The sequence below is a fragment of the Aptenodytes patagonicus genome, chromosome 7, assembly GCF_965638725.1.
Source record: "Aptenodytes patagonicus chromosome 7, bAptPat1.pri.cur, whole genome shotgun sequence".
Classification (NCBI taxonomy): Eukaryota; Metazoa; Chordata; class Aves; order Sphenisciformes; family Spheniscidae; genus Aptenodytes; species Aptenodytes patagonicus.
Genome location: NC_134955.1, coordinates 15,948,651 through 15,976,201, shown reverse-complemented (window position 1 = coordinate 15,976,201; position 27,551 = coordinate 15,948,651). Strand labels below are relative to the sequence as shown.

The 27,551-nt window shown below is 41.2% G+C and overlaps 1 protein-coding gene and 1 long non-coding RNA gene across 4 annotated transcripts in view; one reads left to right on the top strand and one right to left on the bottom strand.

Moving 5' to 3' along the window:
• The window catches only part of NUCB2 (nucleobindin 2), a 31,123-nt gene extending 24,843 nt beyond the window's left edge, over positions 1-6,280 (bottom strand). Inside the window, exon 1 of the mRNA XM_076344086.1 lies at positions 6,103-6,280. The gene's annotated coding sequence lies outside the window, so the exon portion shown is untranslated. The remainder of the gene's footprint in view (positions 1-6,102) is intronic.
• Positions 6,281-6,903: 623 nt separating this feature from the next.
• LOC143163201 (uncharacterized) lies at positions 6,904-27,442 on the top strand. 3 transcript variants are annotated; one of them, XR_012995860.1, is made up of 4 exons: positions 6,904-7,175; positions 11,394-11,511; positions 18,656-18,792; positions 23,368-27,442. It is a non-coding gene; the product is annotated as an uncharacterized LOC143163201 (long non-coding RNA). The 3 variants fall into 3 exon arrangements; XR_012995861.1 differs by lacking the exon at positions 23,368-27,442 and having other exon boundaries at positions 11,394-11,498; positions 18,656-19,884; XR_012995859.1 differs by lacking the exon at positions 23,368-27,442 and having other exon boundaries at positions 18,656-19,884.
• The last annotated feature ends 109 nt before the right edge of the window (positions 27,443-27,551 follow it).

Here is a 27,551-nt window from a genome sequence, read left to right as displayed (position 1 = left end):
TGCTTGAGCCTATTAATATTACTATTCTTCCTACTGCTATATAGTTTAATAGAAATATAAGTTGTCATGAATCTGCCCAGCTGACTGTTACTTTCTTAAAGACAGATGGACAGAGCTAATGTTACAATTGTCATCTGGAAATTAAGTGATTTTAGTCAAAGACATGTAGCCCACCTAGATGAAAAGGTAGCACAACTCTAATCTGCTTGTGTCAGAAATCAATCTCACCTTTCCTACAGGGATAAACAAACATCTCTACTTGTAATACATAAAGAGAACTAATCATAAAAGTAGTGCTCTAGAACTGACAAATACTGTAGTTTATAAACAAAGCCAGTATCCTAAGCCTTTGGGGAAAACGAAAAATAAAAACCTCTCTAAAGTATTTAAAAAAAAACAGAGCGAGAGCTAGAAGAATGAGATAGTCAGCAGAAAATAGAGCCACCAATGTACTCGCATGAACAGAAAAATACAATTGGAAAAGAAAAGAAGCAGGCTGTCTGCCAGCAACCTTGATCTTGATCCCACTAAAGTAAATCACAAATTGCTATCAACTTCAGTGGAACAGGATCAGACATTTGAATTATAAAGAGCTATGGGCTTTGAAAGATAAGTACAAAATGCAGCTTCTAAAGTTTGTTCTAGCAACATTAACACAAGCAGCTAAACACAGCATTAGCACACCTATTTTACACAACTGCCAGGTGTTTATAATATAAACTTGAACATTTAATTTTCATTAACTTAACACCTATTGCCCAGAAAACAGCATAATTCTGCTACTGATGTCTCCACCGCTTTCCTAGCAAAGCACAAATATTTCTAAAGAAGTAATACCCAACGTCAAGTTTTCTAAAAGTGAGATAGGCAAGAACATATAGTGATATCAGTGTGTAGTGTCTGCACATGTAGAAGCTCAGCAGATGATTACGAAGCAAGATAGCACAACACTGTAAATGTCATATTGCATGTTTCACTTGCCAAACTCATGCATACCATGATGGACAATGTAAACATAAATCCAGACTTACAGAATACACAAATAAGCCTACCTATTCATAAAATTTCACATACACCTGCGCCATCTGAGATGGAAGTAATTAAACCTGTGTGAGATACAGTGCAGCAATATTCTCTATTGTTATGCCTGTACTGTGACTTCCCATTTTAATGCTGTACATTGGAGAAGTGAATAATCTTCATATGCAGTGCTGAATTAAAAAAAAAGAACAGGAAAGAGATAAAATAGATCTACTGATCTTCAGCTTTCTAAGAATATTCTAACCTCAGTACTAGAATGAGAATATTAAAAATATATCTGAACTATGTAAAGTACTCCTTCAGCAGTTTGAGCTAGCCACCTAGTACCTTGAATATGCTTTCACCTCTCTGAAAACAGTGATATACCTGTCCATATATCACAGTTTAAACAGAGAATGTTTAATTCCATGGGTTTTTCCATTTCTCTAAAAATTATTTGCAAAGATATAGATTAGCTCATAAAATCTTAAAAAAATACATTAAACATTTGAAATTAGGCACAAACAGATTATTCTTCTGCCTTATTTTCTGTTTGGAAACACCTGACATATCAGTGTTAGTTCTTCCCTGTTCTTTCAGGAGGACTTGCTGCCCAGACACTGTAAGCTATCATACCTTAACCAACGATGAAAGTCAATGGATCTATAGTTAATGCATCTTCTTCACAATGTTAGTCCAATGAGTTAATCTGGTATTAGCACGGCTAAAATGTGGCAACAATTTTGAGACTGAAGTGCAAAAACCTGTTTCAGCTCAAGATGCTAAGCTAAACCTCTGGTTGTGGTGAAGATGTCTTTTCACTAGGTCACTAGTCCTCTAGATATAGATTTCTCATTGAAGACATGAGCAGAAAATGACATGAAAAGGGAAATGGCTACTATCTGCAATAGTTTTCCCTTTACAAGTTATCTTTCAAAATACAGAAACACCTGCATACTCTTCTTCCCAAATGAGAATTCATCCTTTTAAAAGTTAATATGTGAGCATCATTTTTCCCTCTCTCCTCTTTCAGTACATGTAACACCCACACAAGCAGCAACAGTTTTCCTTTGATTATCCTTCAAGCATTTTTTCTCTTCTGTCAAAGTTGTCCATTAACCCCATGATTCAGATGTTGCCTTTTTTCTAGCCAGTATCCAACAGGTTTCAGCCTGGACATCCTGTCCTAATCTTCTGTTAAGAGTACCTCCCACCCAGTTCTCTGCACCAGCAGACACTCCTTATTTTTTCAAGAAGCATTTTAATACTGTATGTAAATACAGTTTTATATGAAACAGTATTATTTAAGTACATTAAGGCAGCAGAATCCTTTCTTCTCATCCTGTTTACTTTGCTTAAATTCTTTTCTTTGGACTTGTATTTGTTACATTTTTCTCACCGCATTTTATCTGCTTCATTCTCTTTACAGTTAAAAGTTGGCTGATAGAACAGCTTCTTTTTTGAGCTTCTCAGAAAAGCCAGCATGCCTCAGCTGTGTGTAGTACAACATTTGCTGACAGAACCTTTTTTAAAAAAAATACACTTCAGCTGTTTTATTAAATGAGTCACCCAAATGCTGGGGGATACTATATAGTAACAAACTATGAATGCTCAAGTGGGAAAGCAGCAAGTACTATTTACAACACAACTGTATGTTCAGAAATAAAGATGGCATCGAAGCAAAACATACAGCCTGCTGCTACACATGCTTAGCTCTGTCATAAGTAAAGCTTGAAAAGACAACTATTTTTTCTTCTTGTTGCAATGTTAATGGTTCATTATTTAAAAACCTGTGCGCACACACACAAATACACATACATATTTATATACTACCTGCCTCCAAGGAACTTCCCTATCATTGTTTCAGAAAAATAAGTATCAGTGTCTACAAAGCTGTCTTACTAACTGAAAAATGGCAAGATATTAGTCTTGTTTTTAAAAGAAACTTGTGTGATTTTATAGATTTTTTTTCAATAAAGATGGCTCAAAAAGAAAGATTTATGAAACCAATACTCAAGCAAAAACTTGTATTGAACTCAATGCGTACTTGATAAAACTCTTCCCAACTTCAAAAGCAAATTTTTAAAAAAAATTTACCAGTACCAATATAGCTTCCTGTACTGTAAGTTCAGTTCCCATACAGAACAAAATACAACAGCAAACCTGGAATCTCAAAAATTCATTTTGTATAAATCCAAACAGCAATTTTGCCAGCGCTGGCGTAAAAACCAACCTCATTTCAAATATGCTACTATAGGCAACCAAAGTGTTTGCTCAAGCCCTAATCTCAAATCAAAAAGTGTTTCAATTATTCTACCAATACGCATTTTGTTCTAGTCAGCAATAAATGATGATGCTAAAGCAAACCTTAAATGCCCCAGGACTTCAAGGTACTTTTTTTCCCCTTTGGAAAGAAAATACAAAATAGCTAACACGAATAAATTTAGATCTAATGATATGGAGCCAGATTTAAAAATATTTAGGCAATTAATGATAGCTGCCTAATGAGATTTATTTCCATAATTTGTTAATTCCCATTGATTTCTACTTACTTAGTAATCCAAATATGCATAAACGTCCCACTCTTGTTTTATAAAGACTATAAAGCATGAGAAATGTAATCGTGAAAAGGACCCATATATTTCCTGAATTACCTATAATGAAGAATAATATTTACAACTGAATATGATTAAAACAGTTCTAATAAAATGCAGTTTCTTTCATTCTTCCAACTGTCAAATCATGCATAGTACATAAGAGCAAAACCTGTTGAAATTAACATGAATTTTGCCTCTGATTTCATTCAATTTGGCTTAAGTACCCGGCCATGTTTTTAGCTACATACAAGCATATCCCTATCCAGAAAGCTTGTGTCTACTATGTATCTCACAGGAGCTTCAGAGAGATCTCTTCTGCTTACTGAGCAACCAAATAGACAAGAGCACAATACCTCACTAGATAAACACCTTTGTTGCACAGGAGTTCAAATCAAGGCAACACTGATACGGGCTTTTAACTTAACAGTAAAGGATTTTATCTTTCTTCTGTAAAGCGCATTTGTTTAGTCAGTATATCACTAGAAGCATGGGTCAATATTTCCACACCTCTGACATTTGAGTCAATATAATAATATTTTACATTTTTTATTATCTCAGAAAACTACTGCTTCCCCCCTTCATGATTAGAATTTAAGTTATATACATATCACTCAGGGGCAGGTTTTGACACAAAACCTGTAACTTGGTTTATATGAACAAAAAGTTTATGTTCAGCAATACTACCACTACTACACAGCCAAGGTATGGAAACTTCTTAGTCTTATTCAAAAATAATCCTTTTTGTTGTTCTTGCTTAGTTTTTATTTGCCTGATGGGGTTTTCTGAATATAATTTCACATATCAAATAATGATCTGTCAAACCGTATTATAGCATCAAGTCACAAGCAAATTTACATCAGATGCCTACATTAGATGCCTTTGCATCCAATAGCTAATGGAAGTTTTAAGTAGACCCAATAAGCAATATTAATTTACAATTTTGTTTCCCCCTTTTTTTTGTCTGTTAATTATCTTGGTTAGAAGTGAATGAGATTCACATTGTTCTACTACAACACATTCTTCTTAAAGATAGACATTACTTTTTCATATAATTATCTTTTTTATTCTAAAATAAAATATTGCCACTGTCCAAAAGATTACAGTAGCGAGTAAAAAGGAAAATACATAATCACAGTTAGGAGTTACTGTATGTAATGAGGTTAATAATTTGCAGCCCATGGTGGATGTTGCACTGTGACTGGACAAGATCATTGCGTAGCAACTGACAGTAAGAGATACAAGTGGATCTTAAGTGCTCACATAAATGTGGGCTTCTCCCATAAACCTTTTGTGAGTCTTAAGCAAAGGTCAATAAAGGTTACAACAAAACCCGGTTTCAAACAATTTTTGAGTGGCTCTTCATCTCCTATCCAGTCTTTAGAGCAGGAATCTTTCCCGTGCTGCTCTGTTCAGTTGAGAGGGACAGTCACTTCAGAATTCGGGGCAGAACTGCACCAATACTGAGTCAACTACAGGTCTTTTCTTTAGAGTGGGAGAAAAACAAGATGACAAACAAGACCCAAAACCTCCACATTGAACTTGATAATGTGGTGTACCGGTGCTTCATTGTTGTTACTGTGATGGTCTAATTTTGAAAATGCTGGACATTATTTCTTCACAGCAAATACAACTCAAACAAGAGGCTTTTCCTCCTACAGGCTTACTAAAAAGTGTTGCCAAATGTGAACGTTTTTGAAAACCATAGCCATTTTCTTTTCAGAAAAAAAAATTACCTCTCTATAACCACGTTTCAACCTTTTCCTCTTTTGGAATATTTTCTGAGTACAGCAGCTAGCCTGACACGAGTATTTTACCTACCTCCTCCAGTGTTACTATAGTAAGCATAAAGCTGAAAAGCTATACCCTTTCTAGTGAAACACATCTAGTCTCCTGGACAAAGCAGCCAAAGTTTTTCCTGCGGTTGTGCAATTACCAGCCAGTCAAGATTTTGCTGCTGCTGCCAGGTATGCATTAATTTCTCCTGGTGCTTTAAAGCTAACCGCTTACGCGTCGATCAGCGGGGCTGCTGAAGTGTTACTTCCTGAAAAGCCATTGACTCCGGCGGACGGCACCCGTGCATAAAGGCCGGAGGGAGGGAAACCTGGGGAGCCTCCTTCCTGGCGGGCGGCAGGACGCTCTCGGCCAAACTTCGGTTGCTCCCCTCTCCCGCCACCTCCACCCCCCACCCCCCCCCCACGGGAGAAAGCCTCTCGCCCGCCCGCCTCCCGGCACCGCCGCGCGCACCGTTTTCCCCCCGCATTACCGTTGTTTCGTGTTTTCAAATCTGACAGGACGGAGGACGGTATAACACCCGCGAGGGAGAGCGCGCCCCCCCCGCCCCGCCCCGCGGCGGCCAGCCGTTCTCCCTGACAGGAGCTGCCCCGCCGCGAGGCCTCCGCGCCCGCGGGGCGCCTCCCGCCGGCCCCCTCCGCCATCGACGAGGGGCACCGCCGCGCCAGAGGCGGCCCGGGACGGGCGATGCTACCTTTCGGTCCCCCGGCGGCGGGAGAGGAGCCGCTGCTTCTTAAGGGCGAGGTGTCTCCTGCGCGCGAGGATGAAGGTGGCGTCCCCCGGGCGTCCTCCTGAGGATCTGTGGGGCTCAGCGGCGCGGCGAGGCGCGATGCGGTGCGGCACGGCGCGGCGCGGTACGGTACGGTGCGGTACGGTGCGGCGCGACAGCCCCACGGCACTCCGGCGGCCCCGGCTCCCGTTGCCATGGGGACAGGTCCCGCCCCTCGAGGCGCGGGGATTGGCCGGGCCTGACCCCCGCCCGGGCAACGCGGAGGCCTCTGATTGGGCAGCGCCGGACGCCGAGACGAGATTGCGCGAGAGGGCGGGCCGCCACCACGGCCGCCTGCGCCGAGAAGGTACGTGGCGGTCGCCGCGGGGGCGGGCCCCGGCCGCGCGCCTCTGGCGTCACGGGGGAGGCGGGCACGTACCTGGGCCGCGCGGGGGGGCGGCCGGCTGGGGGCTGGGCAGCCCTAAGGGGACCGTTAGGCCGGGGGCGCCTCCGGGCGGCCCCCGGGGAGCTCCAGCCCCGGGGCCCGCTGTCTCTCGTCTGCCCGAGCCCTGCCGCAGCCCCGCGCGGCCGTCGGCCCCGGGCCGCTTTGTAACGCACGCCTCGGTTAGCGGCGGATGGTCTTGAGGGGAACCCCGGCCTGTGGTTTCTGAGGGGAGACGCGCCGGGCCCGGGCTGGGGGCACAGTGCCGTCTTCTAAACGCTCCCCCCCACGCATACATGCCCCCTCCCCGGCTGTAGGTGTTGACTGATCCCCGCCCGGCCGCGCCGCGCTTTGCCGCGTGGCAGAAGGAAAAGGTGCTTCTCTTCGCTCGGTCTGCGGCGGGGAGCACCCAGGTGGTCGGAAGTTTCTGCTGCTCCCGGTGACAGAAGCTATTTCTTGATAGCTCATTTCCCTCCTGTGTCCTCTATGGGAACGCTGTCACTTCCATCGGTGCCTCCCGTGAAAATTTACTCCGTAAACCAAATGGCATTTCGTGCAAAGCTTCGCTTAGTTGCAGTAAATCGTTACTGTTCTGTGTCCGATCGTGAACCGATAGGTGAGAATGTGAAACTGTATTTTCAGGCATCCTTTTCCATGACTGCTCCTTCCTCTTTTTGCTAACTCTTTTTCAACCGTTTGAGCCTTACTGCGTTCAGACTTGGTTTTCCCTTCCTCTTAGAAACAGAGGAGGAAAAGGGGGGGAAAAGTCTTGACCTCTATGCAGATTAAACAAGTTGGGAAACCATTTTCAACCTGCACATTTGTTTATGCTTGGTGTAAGCTTGAGGTTTGATTTGTGGAATTCCATTCCCACCCTGTTTCAAAGTGTGGTACCTGTTTTTTTGAACTAGTATCTTCTGTGCATTCTAGGCATTCAGCACTAAAAGTGCTCAGAAATTATTCAGAAAAGTTATTTTTGGTGGATAGGTAACTACTAGCTGTAATAGCAAATACGCTACAGTTCCTATAAAAATAACTATTTCTGGAATAAACATAGATTCTAGTTGTAACCTGTTAACGTGTTTCAATACTGTGAGCCTGTACTCATATTTAAACAAACATGTATTGACATACACAAATTCTTGAAAAACTTTTATCGCTGTGCATTGTATTTCTGTTATTCTGATTTACAAGATAAGTATCTACAAGTTAATTAAGATTTTTTTTTTTAAGAAACTGTTGCAATAGTTTATACAAATGAGAGGAAAAAATAAATTATTGAGGGATTTTTGCAGTCTAGGCAAGATACTCAAAACTGTCATGGGTTTTTGAATGCTTAATTATAATGAGAATTGGAGTCCAAAGTGGTGGTTGAAATTGTAGCTTCTGGGTTATGCATGTGAAAGAATGATATAATGACATCTGTGGTAATAGGAAGCTATTAAAGTAATAGGGCTGACGCTACTTAGAGCTTTCCCTCTCTCTCAAGGAAATACTGTTCAATACTATGAAATCCTTTTTCCATGCTGTTTTTCACTTTAGAAACAGAGTTTTGTGGTCAGCTAGCATTCTTTACTAATTTGTAGACTATAATTTCTCAGACCTGGAACCACTGGAATTTAAGTGTAAATTCATATGTATATTTCAGTAATCACAGTAATAGCTGTTTTGATGGGAACAGTTGAAACAAACATAGAATGATACTTAAAGTTCAGTTGAAAATGTGCCACAAATATGCGCAAAAAGAACCTGTAAACTTGCAGCCCTGCATTTTATCAGAGTAAACCACGACGTTGCACAAGGAGAGCTAGTTAGGACTGGACCTTTTGACATGTCACAGGCTTTACAAGCATGACTTGCTGTAGGCAGGGAGATCGTGCTCTGCCTGCATGGCGGTGACCCAGCATCCTCACCTACGCGTTGTCAAGAGCTGGTTACGTGCTATGTGCTGAGACAGGAAAGAAAACCTCTAGTGCTCTGGGTGGCCTGCTGGGAACATGGTCATCCTCAGCTTTTGCAGCTTAGTTTAAGGTTATAGCCTACCTCACGCTGCTCTGCCATACTGTTTTGTCTTCTGTACTTGAACAGGTGTTTGCAAGGCTGCAGGATAGATCAATTTGCTGCTGGGTATTTAAAACATACGCTTTTTTTTTTTCTGCCTCTATTAGCAACAGTGAAGAGGGAGAGCATGGGGGAGAGATGGAAATTCTTTAAACAAGTATTGGCGTCAAGGAAAAAAGCTGTGTGGAGCTGTGCCCTTGATGCTAATGGTAATATGGGACACCCAACGTTGTTTTCCCCAGTCAGGCACAATGTCAAGCTCTTCAATGGCTGATCTAGAATACGCAATGTTAAAAATGTCCACGGCCAGTTTATGCAAACACCCTGTAAATCAACAGGGCGCCCAGGCAGTAGTGCAATCGCTGTACTGACACTGGTCAATACGTGAAAAGCCCTGGCATATCTCAATCCAAGAAAATTCATCTTGGTGTGTACGATAAGATTAAAATACACTCGTTTTAATGTAATGACAAGGGTTGTTCTGTTATGATTTCCTGCTTTATTTCTAAATCAGTTTCTAAATTTCTATCTAAATTTCTAAAGCAGTTTTTTCTTCTGTTATAAGTTACAAGATGGTGTTACGATTATTGAGATTGAGTCTCCCTTTTCTGCCTCTTGACTTTTTTTTCTTTCACTGAATTCCTTTGGGTTTGTGTGTTTGTTTTTCGGGGTCTGTTTAGCTCAGCTCTCCCCTGGGTTTAGCCACACAGCTTCTAAAGCTGTTTGACTGCTGTTTTAGATGGTTTAGAAGATGCTTTTTGGATTCTTAAACGTTACTCTGGTTTCAACATGCAGGAAGCTGCAAGGTTTGAAAACTGCTAAGGATTTCAGCATTGCAACGGAAGCGGTTACCTTAATCTGAAATTGAGAAACACTTTTCTTAATGCTGGAAATAGCATGGCAGAATGGAAGAAAGGACTGTCTTCGGCTGTTTTGTTACACTGTTCCAGTACGTTAGTAAAAATGGGTAGGATTTCAAGAGGGTTCCTATATATCAGAGTGCCCTTGATACTTTTTGCTGTTATTTTTATTTTGTGGAAGGTTATTGATATTAAAACTCCCATCAACAGAACAAAGAGTTAGGTAGGCAAATGTCTCTGAAGCAGTAGTCCTAAACTCTGGCTCCTAAATCTCCCTCTTCTGTCTCTCTGCTCTGGGAAACACAGTGACAGATGCTACTTCTGCTATTGGCGGCAGCAAGCGTTATTTCCTCAGAGTAAAAGTGGGTAGAAAGGCTAACTTACTAGCATTAGTTTGTGTTTTAACCACAGAGTAAGCTGATAACTTCAAGGCTGGTGCTGAAGTACTTTTTTTTTTGTCCATCAGAAGAAGCAGTAGTGATAGAAGCCATATTATAATTTGTTTCATTTGAGTTAGGAAAAAACACCTAGAAATGAAAACAGAGTTTATTCTTCATGCCTCTATGGCCACGGCAGTGCTGGTATTGAAAAACTCATGCTTAACTAGCACAACGTGTGGTTTCCTGTGACGTATTCTAGTACCTGCTGGCCACAGAGCTGAGGCTGCTAAAGTCATTTGCTGTGTTTCCCAACAGCAACGACTTAATAGACATAACCACAGACCTGAAATGGAAATAAAGTAGTGATTGTAAAGTTAAGAGTGTCACAGTTAAGTGCCTAATTTATCCGGTGTGGGAGGGCTGTTGACTTCATATGAAAGTAGCAGGGAAGAATGCAGTTAATTCACTGGTGAGACTCTACAGTTGCTCATTTCTCCTTGAGGAGGCATTGGTTTCAGAGGAGTTCTGAGTTTCTGCTTAGCTTAGCGAGTGTATGGCCCATACGTTTTCTTTCTCCGGCAGACTTCTGCCTGGAATCTTTCCCCAGTTTGAACAAGTACAGCTCATTTCCTCCCTGATTAATACTACCCATTTTCTTTGTATATGTAAGCAGTCGGAAACTCTTTATCCAAATGTAGTTATCCGTTCCACTAGCTTATCAGTTATGGCCATATCCTGGCTTTCAGGAGGCTGTTCTGTACCAGAGTTACATATTTTGTGGGTGTTGTCTCCTGTTGTAACAGGGTTAGGTTTTCTCTCAACAAAATTGCTTCCTTACATTTAAGCCCTGGTATAAGTATCCTGACTAAAAGGGGAGTAGAGAAATTACACTGTAATTTTGGCCATTTTTTTTATTGCATAGTCTGTCTTTTATGCAGGGAAGAATATTTGCCTCAAAGTTTGCCAGATCTTCTGTTGTTAACTCATACAGACAGTCTTGCTCTGGTAGAGTAAGGGGAGGAGAGTGAGTGAGCGGCTCTGTGGTGCTCAGTTGCCGGCTGAGGTTAAACCATGACACTGATGTATGGAATTGATATATTATTCCTTGTACAACTGAGATGAATCTACTGAGGCAAGATACATCTTTCTTTTGTAGAATCACAGTAGCATTATATATTACTTTTGGCGAGTACAAGCCTTTCTAGGAAATTAAATTTGGAACAAAAGACTTTGTGTAGAACTAATCCAAATGTTGCAATTCAGAGCTGAAAATTGCAGTCACTTTTAAGGACCCCTTCCAGGCTGGGAGGAGGGAATATTTCTAATCTGTTGTTTTGTAAGCCAAATGTATGAATTCATTAATAAGTTGCTGTGAATTAAACCACAACGTGCTTTTACAGCGTGGCAGCTATTCTACTCTAAACTTGAGATATCTCACCCCTCAGTAGGAAAAACAAGCAGCAAGATTTTGTAGTTTTAGAAACAAATAACCAACAGCTGAAAGATGATAATATCTTTTTTTTTTCCTCGCAGGCCCTGTGCTGTTGTAAGACCTGCTGCTTGGAGTGCAGAAGATTTCTATCATTGCTTTGACTATTTCAAGATTGTTTTCACCCTCTCTCAATCACAAGCTGATAAGTACTGCAGCCTAGTTAGTTATGCTACTTATTTTTCTCTCTCCAAGTACTATGTGGCTACTTCATTTCAGGCTGGAACCTGCTTTAACTGAATGGTGGAGAACCTCTGGGTAGGGTGGATCCCCAGCTTTCTGGGGCTGTGCCAGTGCCCCCTCCCATGATCTGGGGCACATCTGGCAGTGTGACCACAGCCATGGGGTGGGATGTGTGCCTATTTGTGACTGGGAGTGCCTGCAGTTAGGTCCCTTGGTGGATCTGCTTCTGGTCATGTCATGTGATTAATTGGAACGAAAAACTAGATGGATTGTTCTGGTTAGTTATTAGAGACTTCTTATTCCTGTTTTGGTGTTAGTCATCTATTCAATGACATGTAACAAGAGCCTATTTCTTGCATCTCTTGAGGAGAATTCCATTGCACTAGTTAATTTGGAGACATAAGGGAAAAAAAAAATCCGTTGTCTTCTAATGTTGGCCAAAACCCAAATTCTAGAATAAAGATGAGTTATCAGTGTAACTGCAACTATTTATGTTGCAGTAGTAGAAACTTCAGGTCCCTTTTCCGTTAGCTACTGAACAGCTGAGACACAGAACAAGAGAGCTCTTTGTCTATGAAAGTTTGTAAGTCTAAAGCTATCCTATATTATCTCTCATCTTCTCCCTGTCCTTTCTTGGGCATGTACCTAGCTGGCCTTCTGCTGCAGATTTCAGAGTGATGTATTCATTTGCAGACTGGTTTTCTAATTTTAAAATTATAAAAAATAATTTTTCTCTTTCTGTGTATTGTAAGTGAAAGGAAAAATAAAATACACTATGAGCTTAGAAAGGATTGGAAAGGATGAGGAGAAATAAATGTTTTCATAATATAAAGTTTTATTTACTGAATTTGAATAAGGTGCCTATCCTAGAACAAAAATAATAAATCTTAGTCTGATCAAAGAAGGTTCTGTTTCAACTGGCCATATTTTATAAAGGTAAACATGCTTAATCAGATTCAGCTTTTAAATTCAGCAACTCTTAAACAGAAATTTATCAGCCAAATAACTTTATTTGGAAACAGGAATATTTAGGCCTTGGTGCAGCAAAATATTTAAGCATATGTTTAGGTCTATGCCTGCTTCCTTTTGAGTATTTGTTTACATTTCTGTAAGATTTTATAAAATACATTTTTCTAAATGAGCAAGCCAGTGTCTCAGAACTTTAGGCTAGAGATCAGAGAAGGGAGGGTTCCTTGAAAATTTCAGCTCTACACTGATTAAAAAAGGAAATAGACCGTTTTTATTCTGTAGAGAAAGATTATTTACATGCACATTTACCAAAACCTGGTAAAGATGCAGGGTGCTTTAGAAACAAAGAAGGAGATGTGGTCGGAGAAACAGGTGCGATCTTGCCTCCAAAATGCTTACAGTTAGAACTGAGGCAAGACCCATAATACATTCAGAAGGAAAGAACAGAGTAAATTGAGGAAGAAAGCCTAGTTTCAAAAAAAAAAAAAAGTAGGTTTCACTGTTTTGAAGGTGTAGAAAAATATGAATACTGGTACAGGACATAAAGATAATTTCAGACTTGAAGCAACATGGAAAAGTTGCAAAGAGAAGATAGAAGAGGAACAATACAAAAAAGGAGGGTAATTGTCATAGGCGATTCCCTTCTGAGGGGAACAGAGGGCCCGATATGCCGACCGGACCCGTCCCACAGGGAAGTCTGCTGCCTCCCTGGGGCCCGGGTCAGAGACATCACTAGGAAGCTCCCTGGTTTGGTACGGCCTTCTGATTACTACCCGCTGCTGGTTATACAGGCTGGCAGTGATGAGGTTGCAGAGAGAAGTCCTGCAGCGATCAAAAGGGACTTCAGGGCACTGGGGCGACTGGTTCAAGGATCGGGAGCACAGGTAGTGTTTTCCTCTATCCCTACAGTGGCAGGGAAGGATACTGAAAGGAACAGGAAAACACACCTGATCAACAGGTGGCTCAAGGGCTGGTGCCATCGGCAGAATTTTGGTTTTTTTGATCACGGGGAGGTTTACACGGCACCGGGCCTGCTGGTGACAGACGGAGTCCAGCTGTCTCACAAGGGAAAAAGGATCATTGCTCATGAATTGGCAGGGCTCATTGAGAGGGCTTTAAACTAGGTTCGAAGGGGGAAGGGGATAAAACCAGGCTCGCTAGAGATGAGCCGAGGGGTGGCGTGCCGATGCCGGGGGCGAAATCGATAGCCCAGCTCAAGTGCATATACACCAATGCACGCAGCATGGGCGGCAAGCAGGAGGAGCTGGAAGCCATTGTGCAGCGGGAGAGATATGACTTAGTTGCCCTCACAGAAACATGGTGGGGGGACTCTCATGACTGGAGTGCTGCAATGGATGGCTACAGACTCTTCAGAAGGGACAGGCGAGGAAGGAGAGGCGGTGGGGTGGCCCTGTATGTTAGGGAGTGTTTTGATTGTATAGAGCTCAACGATTGTGATGCTGGTACGGTTGAGTGTCTATGGGTAAGGATGAGGGGGAAGGCCAACGAGGCAGATATCCTGCTGGGAGTCTGTTATAGACCACCCAACCAGGATGAAGGGGCGGATGAAGCGTTCTATAAGCGGCTGGCAGAAGTTTCTCAATCGCTAGCCCTTGTTCTCGTGGGGGACTTCAACTTCCCGGACGTCTGCTGGAAATACAACACGGCAGAGAGGAAGCAGTCTAGGAGGTTCCTGGAGTGTGTGGAAGACAACTTCCTGACACAGCTGGTAAGTGAGCCTACTAGGGGAGGTGCCTCGCTCGACCTGCTGTTTACAAACAGAGAAGGACTGGTGGGAGATGTGGTGGTCGGAGGCCGTCTTGGGCTTAGCGACCATGAAATGATAGAATTCTCGCTTCTTGGTGAAGTAAGGAGGGGGGGCAGCAAAACCACAACCATGGACTTCCGGAGGGCGGACTTTGGCCTGTTCAGGACGCTGGTTGAGAGAGTCCCGTGGGAGACGGTCCTGAAGGGCAAAGGGGTCCAGGAAGGCTGGACGATCTTCAAGAAGGAAATCTTAAAGGCGCAGGAGCAGGCTGTCCCTGTACGCCGTAAGAAGAACGGGCGGGGAAGACGACCGGCCTGGCTGAACGGGGAGCTCTTGCTGGGACTCAGGAAAAAAAGGAGAGTTTACCGCTTGTGGAAGAAGGGGCAGGCGACTCAAGAAGAGTACAGGGATCTTGTTAGGTCGTGCAGAGAAGAAATGAGAAAGGCAAAAGCCCAACTAGAACACAATCTGGCAGCTGTCGTTAAAGACAACAAAAAAATGTTTTTACAAATATATTAATGACAAGAAGAGAGCCAAGGAGAATCTCCATCCTTTATTGGATGCGAGGGGGAACATTGTTACTGAGGATGAGGAAAAGGCTGAGGTACTCAATGCCTTCTTTGCCTCAGTCTTTAACAGGCAGACCAGTTATCCTCAGGGTACTCGGCCCCCAGAGCTGGAAGACGGGGACGGCGAGCAGGATGAACCCCCCGTAATCCAGGAGGAAGCAGTCAATGACCTGCTATGCCACCTGGACGCTCACAAGTCTATGGGGCCGGATGGGATCCACCCGAGAGTGCTGAGGGAGCTGGCGGAGGAGCTCGCCAAGCCACTCTCCATCATTTATCAGCAGTCCTGGTTAACAGGGGAGGTCCCGGAAGACTGGAGGCTTGCCAATGTGACGCCTATCCACAAGAAGGGCCGGAAGGAGGATCCGGGGAACTACAGGCCTGTCAGCCTGACCTCGGTGCTGGGGAAGATGATGGAGCGGTTCATCTTGAGGGCGCTCACAAGGCATGAGTGGGACAACCAGGGGATCAGGCCTAGCCAGCACGGATTCATGAAAGGTGGGTCCTGCTTGACCAACCTGATCTCCTTCTATGACCAGGTGACCCACCTAGTGGATGAGGGAAAGGCTGTGGATGTGGTCTACCTGGACTTCAGTAAGGCCTTTGACACTGTCTCCCACAGCATTCTCCTCGAGAAGCTGGTGGCTCACGGCTTAGACAGGTGGACTCTGCGCTGGGTCAAAAACTGGCTGGATGGCCGGGCCCAGAGAGTTGTGGTGAATGGAGTTCAATCCAGTTGGCGGCCGGTCACGAGCGGTGTTCCCCAGGGCTCAGTTTTGGGGCCGGTCTTGTTTAATATCTTTATTGATGATCTGGATGAGGGGATTGAGTGCACCCTCAGTAAGTTTGCAGACGACACCAAGTTGGGCGGGAGTGTTGATCTGCTCGAGGGTAGGAAGGCTCTGCAGAGGGACCTGGACAGGCTGGATCGATGGGCCCAGGCCAACTGTATGAGGTTCAACAAGGCCAAGTGCCGGGTCCTGCACTTCGGCCACAACAACCCCATGCAGCGCTACAGGCTTGGGGAAGAGTGACTGGAAAGCTGCCCAGCAGAGAAGGACCTGGGGGTGTTGGTTGACAGCCGGCTGAACATGAGCCGGCAGTGTGCCCAGGCGGCCAAGAAGGCCAATGGCATCCTGGCCTGTATCAGAAATAGTGTGGCCAGCAGGAGTAGGGAAGTGATCATGCCCCTGTACTCGGCACTGGTGAGGCCGCACCTCGAATACTGTGTTCAGTTTTGGGCCCCTCACTACAAGAAGGACGTTGAGGTGCTGGAGCGTGTCCAGAGAAGGGTAACGAGGCTGGTGAGGGGTCTGGAGAACAAGCCTTATGAGGAGCGGCTGAGGGAACTGGGGTTGTTCAGCCTGGAAAAAAGGAGGCTGAGGGGAGACCTCATCGCTCTCTACAACTACCTGAAAGGAGGTTGTAGCGAGGTGGGTGTTGGTCTTTTCTCCGAAGTAACAGTGATAGGACAAGAGGAAATGGCCTCAAGTTGCGCCAGGGGAGGTTTAGATTGGATGTAAGGAAAAATTTCTTTACTGAAAGAGTGGTGAAACATTGGAAGAGGCTGCCCAGGGAAGTGGTGGTGTCCCCGTCCCTGGAGGTATTTAAAAGATGTGTAGATGAGGTGCTTAGGGACATGGTTTAGTGGGCATGGTGGTGTTGGGTTGACGGTTGGACTCGATGATCTTAGAGGTCTTTTCCAACCTCAATGATTCTATGATTCTATGATTCTAATACCTTGCTTAAGAAGGAGGTAAGACATCTATGTTGGTACAAGCTATTTTGGTGCTCTCGACTGAAGAGAGGGTGGCTTGGAAATGAGGTAATAATGAACAGCAAGAAAAACAAGAAGTAAAAGGTAGGGTACTGTGGTTGCAGCAAGAAGCCTATCACTTACAGCACTTTTTTGGCTTCTCATTTCCACTAACGGAAATACTAAAAGAAGTAGAAAAAAAGGTTTGTGGTAAAGGACATACACGTATGTATATCACACAAATCTCATGTGGAACAAGTAGTACCATAAATGTCTCTAACTAAAGGAAAATGTAGCACTTTATTCCTGATGCAGTTTTTATTTGATTTCTTGTGTAAATCAATATTTTATTACATATTTTTTCAAGTCATCTGTAGTTTATATAATGCCACTGTCATCATAAAGCAGATGAGTAGCATCTGAACATTAGGCAAAGGCTAAGTATCTACCAGATATTTACAAGATTGTGGTAGTAATTTTAAAAAATGCCTGTCTTAAAATGATACCTACTTTTGTCCTGTCATAATTATATGCATGTGATTATCACTCAGTTATTGCAGGGAAAAAAGGGGGAGTCAACATGGCGGTTTTATTCTTGTGGTGTTTAGGTTTCTTGGTTTATTTATTATTATTTTTTTATAAACCTTGGACTAATGGGGGAAGTCAGCAGTGATGTTTCCCAGGAATTTGTACGAGGCCTCTGTGCTTCAGTGTTGTTGTAAATAATCCTAAAGGGGGTACAAAATGAGGTGAAAAAGTTTGCTCATGACAGGGAATTACTTAGAGCAATAAGATTGAAAGCTGACCTTTTACTTTAGATCTGCAGAGTATCTCATGATATGCAGTAGCTGGGTGATAAAGCAGCAAATGATATGTTAGTCATGTAAACTGATTTGCTTTGAGGAAGAGGCGGTCTTGTGTTTTCTTTCATCCAAAATGGCAAGCTCTGGACTAGCTCTCCTATTGCTCAGATTGTGGATGTGTAATAAGAAAGTTCTGTGAAAACATCAGTGCAACACTCAGTGGTGGTCAAAATAGCAAGTATTAGGAATAATGGAATTGCTAGGAAAATGCTAGCATAAAATGCAAAGGATTGTTCTATTACTGCATAAATCCATTGTACACCTGTATTGTAAATATGACATGTAGGTCTACTCCTGTAATGTAATGAGTGGCATGCTGGAGGTAAATAGAAATGGTCACTATTTCTCATAACACAGGAAAAAAATAATCAAATCGAGTGGCAGATTCAAAGGTATGTGCTGAACATTGCTACCTGTCTTTTCTTGGTATTGCATGTAGCAATTTATCAGCTGTCTTCTGCTCTACGAAGTTATCCCACCTTTTGGGCTGGATTGCAAATCAGAGTTAAAGTATAAACTTTTTAACTGCTTTGTGGAGAAAGATGTGGTAGGATCTGATGTGTCTTTGAGAGATTAAAGTTCAGAGCACATTTTTCACTTTCCTATGCATATTGTGAAAAGTACAGTTCTGCTCTTTGGGCACTGTGGATGAAAAGTGCTACTGCCTTGTGTTGTCATGAATTGTACGAACCAAAGGTCTTCCTTCTCCTTTAGGTTTTTAAATTATGGTACTTAGTTCCTTGTGAGAATTTATCTTTAATTGCAGATAAAATAATAATCAGTGCCATTAGCAGAACTTGGTGTTGAAAATACAAAATGCATAGCCGAAGAATGAATAATTAGTTGTTCTAGCAAGAAAAATCTCAAAGGACGGGGAGGAAGCACGTGTGAGTGCAAGGGGGTGCAGCTGTGTGACCAAGTGAGTGTGGATGTGTACATGTGAAGCATGGGTGTGAGACAGAGCAGGAGTCAGTGTGTATGAGCAAATGAGCACGTGGGAGGCGTGTGAGTGAATGTAAAGATGCATCATACATACTGGTGTATGTACACTCACGCATGGTGAGCGTGTGAGTGAATGTGAGCACGCACAAGCATGAGCAAGCATGCAGGTGAATGTGTGTATTGAGTGTTTTTAGGGAAATAGAAAAGTGGAGGATTTAAACCGGAATTTATGGCCTTTTGTTTTTGTGCTCCACAGAGATGTTTGTGGAGAGGTGGCTCTCACACCCCAGTCCCCTGCCTGACTGGAGTCTCTTTGTTTTTCCCTGCTACTCGTCCATGGGGAATGTGCTGAAGACCAAATCTTCCAGTGAAAGGGTAGCAAGAGCATTTCTGGTATGGAAGCCGTTTCCCCAGCCTTTCTAGACTCTCCACAATGTGAAGCACCCTTTTGTCCACTGTTTCAACTGGTTATGCTGAAATTAAATATGCATGTTTGTGGACATCTGTAGAATAGTGCTGACAATATTTACGGTTTTGGAAGTCGAATATAAAACACACAAAAAAATGTATCTATGTGCTCATTGGAACAATGAGTTATAGACTGGACGTGTATTTGTTTCCTCACACTGAAAAAAGGAGCAGTATTTAGCAAAAAGTATTGTTGGTGTCCTTGTTGGACCCCAACATTATCTTGTTCCTGAAAAACTTGCTGAGGAAATTTGAATGTTACAAGAATGGGAGGATATGGCTGCAAGTTCTGCTCCATCCTGCGTTGTTTTGGACCTTGGCCATCACGAAACATTTTGTCTACTTCAGAGATGAAACACTTTCTCTTCAGTAGTAGTATTATGAGCAAGATGTGTAAATAATCTGTGGCAAGAAGCGACTTTATTACAGAAAGGGAAATCATCCCAACTCTTCCTTTCTTTGATGAAATTTTAAAAAGAGATTTCTACAAAAGATGTGCCGGAGGGAATTTGCATGTTTTGTATTGACCTACATAAACCCTAGTTAAACATAAAAGGAGCTTAAAAGTTGTTTCACTCTGCTTCTGTCACCCTTTATACTTTATCAACCATTGATCTTTATTCTTTGTCAATTCATGCATGTTTAATACTGCATTGCAAATATTTTTCTTCACCTCCAAAAGTATTCATAAAAATAAGGCTGGGTGAGAATATTTGAAAGAGCATTGTTTGTAATTTGCTTGCCTCTGCCGAGCTTTGTGACTAGAAAATGGAAATACAGGCTTCTACCTACTGCAGAGGAATGGAAATAAATCATAATGCAAGCTCTTTCAAATTCTTCTCTCTACATATTCTGGACTAGGAAAACTCACAGATCAGTATAACATTTTGTTGCATAGCCTGAGCTTTATTTCAAAAGATGGACTCTATATAGACATTTGCTTTGGTATCTAACTGGTAATTTTACTGAAGGTATCTAATTTGGATGAAAAGCTATGTGGTTGACCTGAATGACTCATCTTGGGGGCGGCGGGGGAAGCAGCAGAAGGACAGTTGGAAGCAAAGGGTGCAGAAAACCTTATGTAGCAAGAAAATCAAGATTGCTACATACTCCTGCAACTAACACTCACTTCTAAGAATACGTTTTTACAGAAGCGGGAATTAAATACTTATATGAATATAAAAGTAATACCTTTAAAATAATTTTGGAAGACCAATATCAAATCAATTGTGCAACTAAATGGCCACCACCATTTAGACACTGTTTCTTCTTACAGGCAGTTTTAATATGAAATATTTTATGGTAGTTGGTGTTCATACATATTCTCTGAAATAGGTAAATATTAAGCCAAGAGTTTCATAGATCGTGAAGCAAAGAAGTTATTCCATGTTGTGGAGCAGCTACCACACTAGAAATAAAAACGAGAAGCTTTGATTCCCAATCTGTTGATACAACTTTGAAGTGGAAAAACTGCCCTGTGAACCAACACCTGAGAGCTTCCTAGAATTGGTTAGCTACATGCTGCCTACTTTTCTAGTGTTGACGTTGGATTAAGGGTAGCTAATGCTGCCTTTCTTTATGGTACTTGCTGCAATTGCTGCAAGTGTTTACAGTTGTGAAAGGTAGTGGAGATGGAAATGTCTGAGAGACAGACTGACCTATAAAATAGATCAGAACAACAACAATTCTTCTGGATCTTATTTTCTTTGCTTATGTTGTCACTTCTTCTGGCCTCACTCCCATGTCCTTCCATATTCTGTACCCTCCAACAATAAAAATGTAACGTACAAAGTAAAAGCTTTCATCAGTCTATCTGAAAGCACTCTGCAATTGTTCCTTGTTTCACAAAACCACAGTTAGATCATGTCCATTTTGCAGGCTGCTAAACTGAAGCCAAGACAAACTGGTTTGCCTAAACAAACTGTATCTGTTGTAAAAGCGTTATCAAACTCTTTCTGTGAGCCTCAGGCTGCAGATGTATAATTTCATCTAAGAAATGGTGCAGGTTCAGTTGCTTCATTACCAGGGGACTGGAAAGCCTGTCTCAAAACAAATCCTTCTCATCTGTCCTCTGGCACATCTGAGCCTCTCTCCAAAACTTCTTGTGCAAAGGGATATGTGGAACCCCTGCAGATCCTCCTGAAGAGTCATCCTTCCCCAACCTACCCAACAAATCACACAGTTTCCGTGTTGAGTAGAATTGCTGTACCTGCAGAGATGGAAACAAATACTGCTTCCTATGTTATTTTAAAATTAATACTATTTTCTGAGGTTTTAAGGAACTTTACTGACTGAAGTGACTTAAGGCTTTGTCATCTGTTCATAAGGCAAAACTCCCTTCACATTAATGACTGCAGACATAGGGTCCCTCATAGGACTCAAATTTTGGGCAAGAATTTGATGTCTTGCATCAAAATATTCTGACTTTTGTACCTCTAAGGGCTTAACCTATATGCTTATTTAAGAAAGGGAAAAAAGGAAAAGAAATACAGCAGTGGGAAAATGTTATTGGTGATTACACTCCAAAAGGTTAGTGAATTCTCAGAAGTGTGATATCTGAAAAGAGATTTAAAAATTATGAGTATTTCTAAAGTCATTTAGGGTTAAAAGGGACTTTCTGGAAATAATCTAATAGTTATGGAAGAGCCTGTGGGAAGCTGGATACCCAAGGTCTGCTCTTAACCACGTGCCACCATGTGGCCTAGTTTTCGGAGACTGAATATACTCCATGGTTTGTTGCAAATCTCCTTTATTGAGGGGTCAGATGGAATCTTAACAAATTACATAATGATACACACTGTCGTGGAAACAGATAGTTTCAGCTTTTTGCTCTGGTTATTTATTTATGTATTTGTCTGAATGCACCATAATAATATCTTTTGAGACTGCACATAACCAATTCCAAACTTCTGGGGAATGTTTTAGTTACCTGTGAGATCAACCTTGTTAATTTTGGTGCAAATAGAAAATGAGTAAAGCTTAATTTCCACTAAACTCAGATTAAAGAAAGATTCTTTAAATGTTTTCAGTATAAGCCCTTTACAGCTGTCAGGCTATCCGTCCTTTTCCTTAGAAAATTGTGTGGTGACTGCAAAGTTCATGAAACTGTGATGTGAGAAAAACTAAGCATGTAGAAGTGGTATAATTGAAAACAGGATTTTTAGCCTGACTGTTCCAAACTGTAGGATTTGTGGTAGCAATAATTTTAGGGGAGGAAAAAAAAAGTGTTTCAAATCCATATCTGCCCCCTTTAGTGAAAACTGTAAGAATTCACTGTATGTGTACTCAAAGATATCCAGGGAATTCTCTCAAAGCCTGGGGATGTTTCTTGTATTGTCAGGGTTGAAAAAAGTCCACTTCTGTCTGTCTTTAGAACAAGCTATTAAAGTGTCTCTTAACCAAAGAGAGAGATCAGAGATGATTAGTACTGCGTATTCTCTGCTGCTTTGGGAAAATGTAGTAGCCAGGAACTACATTTATAATACTCCACTGCATGGTAGGGCCATTTTATAAGACTAGCATGTTCATCTTTATTCAGGTTTTAAATCTCATAAAGACTACTTGGTTTTAGAAAAAATCTGGCTTTTCTGACTTAAACCTTGTGGATTTTCAAAGGTTTTTAATATCAGATAGGAGATAGGCATTTTACTTAATAATGACGAGGTTAGAGTTGGACTTGTTTTTAATAGTGTGAGACTAGGAAGGACAGGATGACCTTGCTAACAGAGTATGAACAAATAGCTGGAGGACCTAGCTTTTCGTTAGTTTGGTATTTTAATGCACTGTCTCTCACAGGTCAAGGATTCAGCCAGGTACCTTTGGGAGGTGCCAAAACATCGTAGGTGTATTCATCCATTGATTCTAGTGGAATGAAGCAAAAATAATTTTGTTCTTTTTAGGCAATGCTTTCAATGAAACCAGATCAAAACATCCATTGATTTAAATACAAAACCAAGATCATGCTTAATGCTACTGTGATGTGATTCCTGACTTGGGAGAGGAATTTCTGCTCTTCCAAAAAACTACACAGTACTTTAACAGAAGTAATATTTGCAGGTGACGAATACGCAATTCAATAATTTTTTTTCTGAAAGGCTTGGGATTTAGTTAAAATGAGGTAGCTGAAGATTTTTCCATTAAGAAGTTTTAAGGAGTCGTTAGACCACTCTATACTTTCACACACACATAAACTTAAATACTTGCTGCACCGTGGCAAATTAGGTATGGTATCATAGGCAGAATTAGCCAATGACACTATATTGAAGTGCCATTCCCTTATCTGTATCCTCTTCCATATCCTTCAGCTACTCTTGAGTATATTTCTCAAGCAAAGGGCCATTACTATTTAAAACTTAATATTACATTTATATTTGGAAAATAAGTCATTTTCTTAGCATTAATACTGGGTTTGTAAATGCTTCAATACTGCCTGAGCGCTGCTCTTAATTAGGATGAGTGCTGTATTTCTCTATGGCCTGATGTCTCGCTGCTTTGTTGCAGAAGGATGGCTATGGATACTGAGAAGGTTTGCTGACAGGTGATTTCTCTGACACCTTGGAAGATGAGAAGTGACGTTCCTTACCTGTTCTGCACACCCACACTTGGGTGCATAAGCCTGGTCCTGAGAGAGTTCTTGATACATGTGGTAGAATTACTCTGATGGGTGAGTGAGGAGTATCCACAAAAACAGGGTTTGTAATGAGGCCAGAACTGTGCGGTATGCTGATTAGCTGTCCTCCTCCTTGAAGTTCCTCAGTGAGCAGTGCATACATGAACACACACTACTTTTTTCCTCCCACACACACAAGCTCTGCGTCAAGTTGTTGTGAGTTGTGTTTCGTATTAATGCTGTTGGCTTCTTTCTGCTGGGGGCTGATTACTGCAGTCCTATCTGAAAAGTTTTCCACCAGACTCAGAGATCATTTTTGTTAAAACAATATCCAGTTTTGTCCCTCAAGTACGGGTGTCTTTATACTCATGAATGTAAACGGCAAAGGCAAGCAATAAATCCCTTTGAATAATGTGCCAGCCCTCTACTCTTACATAACTGTCATTCCTAAGTAGAAGATGCTTATTTACCAGTTAAAGCATCTTGGCAAGGATTTCAGGCATTTTAAATTAATTCTGCTGCTTCCAGAACATCCATTAGATAAAATCTGTTGAATTTGAATCATTGACCCTTAACCTGAAAACCAGTTTTACAAATGTCCTCCAGGAAACACATTGTGCACTTAACTTCCCCTATGAAAACTACAAAAAATCGTATACCAAAATACAAGGATTAAGGGCCAGAGCCATGACACAATTAGATTTGGACAAGAGTATGAAAACTACCTCACTGCATGTACTTGATAGGATAATTTCTTCTCAGCAATATATACTGTGTGACTACAAATAAATGTATGACATAAAGAATTGTTCAATTTTTTTTAATAGTAGAATATTTCTATTGACTTGCAACACTTAGAGAAGAACTGTGAAGTTGTGTTACTGATGAACGTAGAGTTACTACAAGAAGCTTCAGGCAATTAGCATATACCAGAAAGGAAATATCAGATTTTGTTGGTGAGGGCTTGGATCTTCCTTGAAGCTGCAGGAATTTGGCAGCTGGGAGAAGACCCTGTAGCCTCTTTCTTAGCAGCCTGCCAAAGAGATCACTGTGGAATTCTCTTGCTCTAGGATTCCTACTGGTAGCGCTGGTTTTGTTTTGTTTGTTTGTTTTATTTTAATTCTTTGATGCAGCATAATTCAAGTGAGTAGTCAATATGAAGTTTTATCATCCTCTGACTTTGGATGTCTGATTAAGCATGACTTGCTGTGATAGGGATTTTAAATACCAGAAGTCTTCCCAATTACCTCAATTACCTTTACCCAAGGAATGATTGCTATTTCCAGGTACGCATCCTGTTGCCCGCAGTTTCTCCCTCAGGTTTTTCTGGCATCATTCTTACATTAATAGCCCTTACCAAACCATACTGTAGACTAACAACTATCCCACAGTACCTCCTGAGTATATTGCAGCACTGACACAGTTTCTGCATGCATTTTCTAACTCTTCTACTTCCACTCCATTTTAGGAATGTTCAGAAGCTTCATTTTATTTAAAGCTTTCAAATGACGGAAATTGTGCATATTACATAGAACACATCCTATCCAAAAAACATTTCTTATAATTTCTTCTCTGATTATATAAACCATCTGTAAAAGGAAATTATATGAAAAAATAGATAGAAAGTTATCACAAAGTAAATAGTGATAACTATTTTTTATTTACAGTAAAACAAGTAGTGAAATGTGTTAAATTGTTTCTGTTATTCAGTTCCCTGTTCTAATAGCTCTTCTGGACATAATTTATTTGAAAAAAACAGGGGTAAATATGAAAAATCTTTTATGAATTTCAAATGTATTTTCTGTCATGCCATTTTGTAGAGAATGTTGCCTAAATTGTGTGGGACATGCCTAAGTTCTTGTGCCAAGATCTGTAGTAGTATTTTGGCTTCTAGTGCCTAAATTCCCATTTACTGAAACAGGACCTGGGTCCTAAGAAATTAACCCAGGAGAAGATTTTGCTTGCACTTGAAACTACTGTCAGTCTTTTTTGATTGCAGAGCAGAATTTTCTTTTTATGTTTGAGCCTTAAATATGTAACTCATATATATAGTCAGCCGAAATTATTGTATAGATTTTGAGAGCCATATGCAGACCTTACACATGCTGAAAACACATGCAAGCTATTGCATAACAGTGAAACAATAAAAACATAACCATGGCCTATTTTTCTCTTTCATTCATTACTGATATCCCCTTTCTCCCTGAAAGAAATCCACAATGAAATATTAATAGCAACATACTGTTGAATAAATGTCTGCAGATGTAAGCAAGAGCTATTTAAGCTTGAATAAACACTCAGAACAAGAAGAGTGAGTATTAATAATAAAGTTCAAAATTACCAAGAAAAGGCATTGTGAGACTAATCTAGGAAATTATACTGAATTTTCAGAAGGTATGTTTTTGAGGAAGTAATACAATCTTTTGCTTTCTTTAGGAGTAAAAAAGAACCTGTCTCCCTCTGCTGGTTTTCAGAGAAAAAAAAAGTTTATAGAGACTAAAAAAATCATAGCTGAAAATTTGATACAAATTACCAGATGTTCCAGAGTTAGGACTTAAAACTTGTTGCCTTTAAATACATAGTAGCCACTTTGAGGACATGAGAACTACCTGTCTTGATTAGCTGAGGATTGGTAGATTTTTGTAGTAGTTACTCTGTTTAAGCTAATAGTTTCTCAGTATATTTTAACATGATTTCTTTGTATGTACGTCTTTAAGAAAATGTAACATAAGAGAAATTTAACCTGTTTAGACTTTAATTCAAACATCACCGAATCTTGTAGCTATCTTGAAGAGCAGCCTAATATTGGAGTTGTAAATGTAGATGCATAATTTTCCTTTCCTGCATAGTCTGAGTTAGTGTACTTTATAGTTCAAATTAAGCCTTTTTCTTTCAAATACGAGTTTCTAAACTGTTCCATAAATATAAGTCACAAGCCATAAGGCTTTGAAGGCCACACACGCAAGGATAGCTACAGCACTGAGCATAGCTTGCCAGTTGTAACAACTGCATAGGGTTTCTTTGAATTGCGCTGGGGCTGTGATGTTGAGGCTGGCTGCTCCAGGATGGGTGCTCGCACCTGGGCAAAATGCCCTGCCGAGCTGTGAGCCCCCACAGTGCTGTTCCCCCAGAGCGCTTCATGAAGCAGTGAGACACCCACACGTGGTCTGTGCCAAGGAGAGTGTATCAGCGGGATGGGAACTTTGTCTTGCAATCCCCACCCTGATGAACAAATGTTTGGGTATTTCCATGGAACGGATGTACTGCCCAAAGCAGGTACCATGTTCTGGTACACGTCATGGTATCTGCAAAGAGGTTTTTGTCCTTGGTACGATATGCTGCATCTTCCTATTGTCAGAGGAAACACGTATCCGTTAATAATCCCTGTGCTTCTACTAACAATTTCTCATTCACAAAAAGGATGCTCTAACAATAGACATCAAGTTTATTCCTTCCAATTAGTTAAAGGCAAGTAGCAATTCCAGTAGTTAAATTAAGGCGTTTGTCTGTTAAATTTGGAGGGCTTCAAATTCAATGCATTTTAGGCTGAGAAGAAAATGAAGGTAATTTTGTTTTTAAAGTGATTTTTGGGGGTTGGTTTTTTCGGTTTTTTTTTTTACTTCCCATGTGTTATCTTCACCAAAACACATCTGCTGTGCTTTGTTACGTGTAGCCATCCTTTTGATCTGGGTATGCATCAGGCTTCCTTGTATCCTAAGTATTGTTTTACAAGGCATCTGCCAGCTGCAGTTTGTCATATTTCCAGTTAGCATCAGTGTCAGTATAGTTAGTTACACAAGTTGATTTGATTTTTGCATATGTTGTGTTGGAATTGTTTTGTGAAGTTTGAGTATCGGGGTAGTGAGCACAGCACGCACTTTCTCCAAACATTTGACCAAATTCTCTCATGTTTATTCTGCTTGTAGTATACAATTTCAATTTTAATAAAAATGTTACTTAATAAAATTGTATGGATTTTTACTGCTTGTCTATCTGCAACACTTTTTTTTTTTTTTTTTTTAAACAAGACATAGCTTTACCAAGTATCTCCTGAAAACTTTTAGGGCAACTGTGG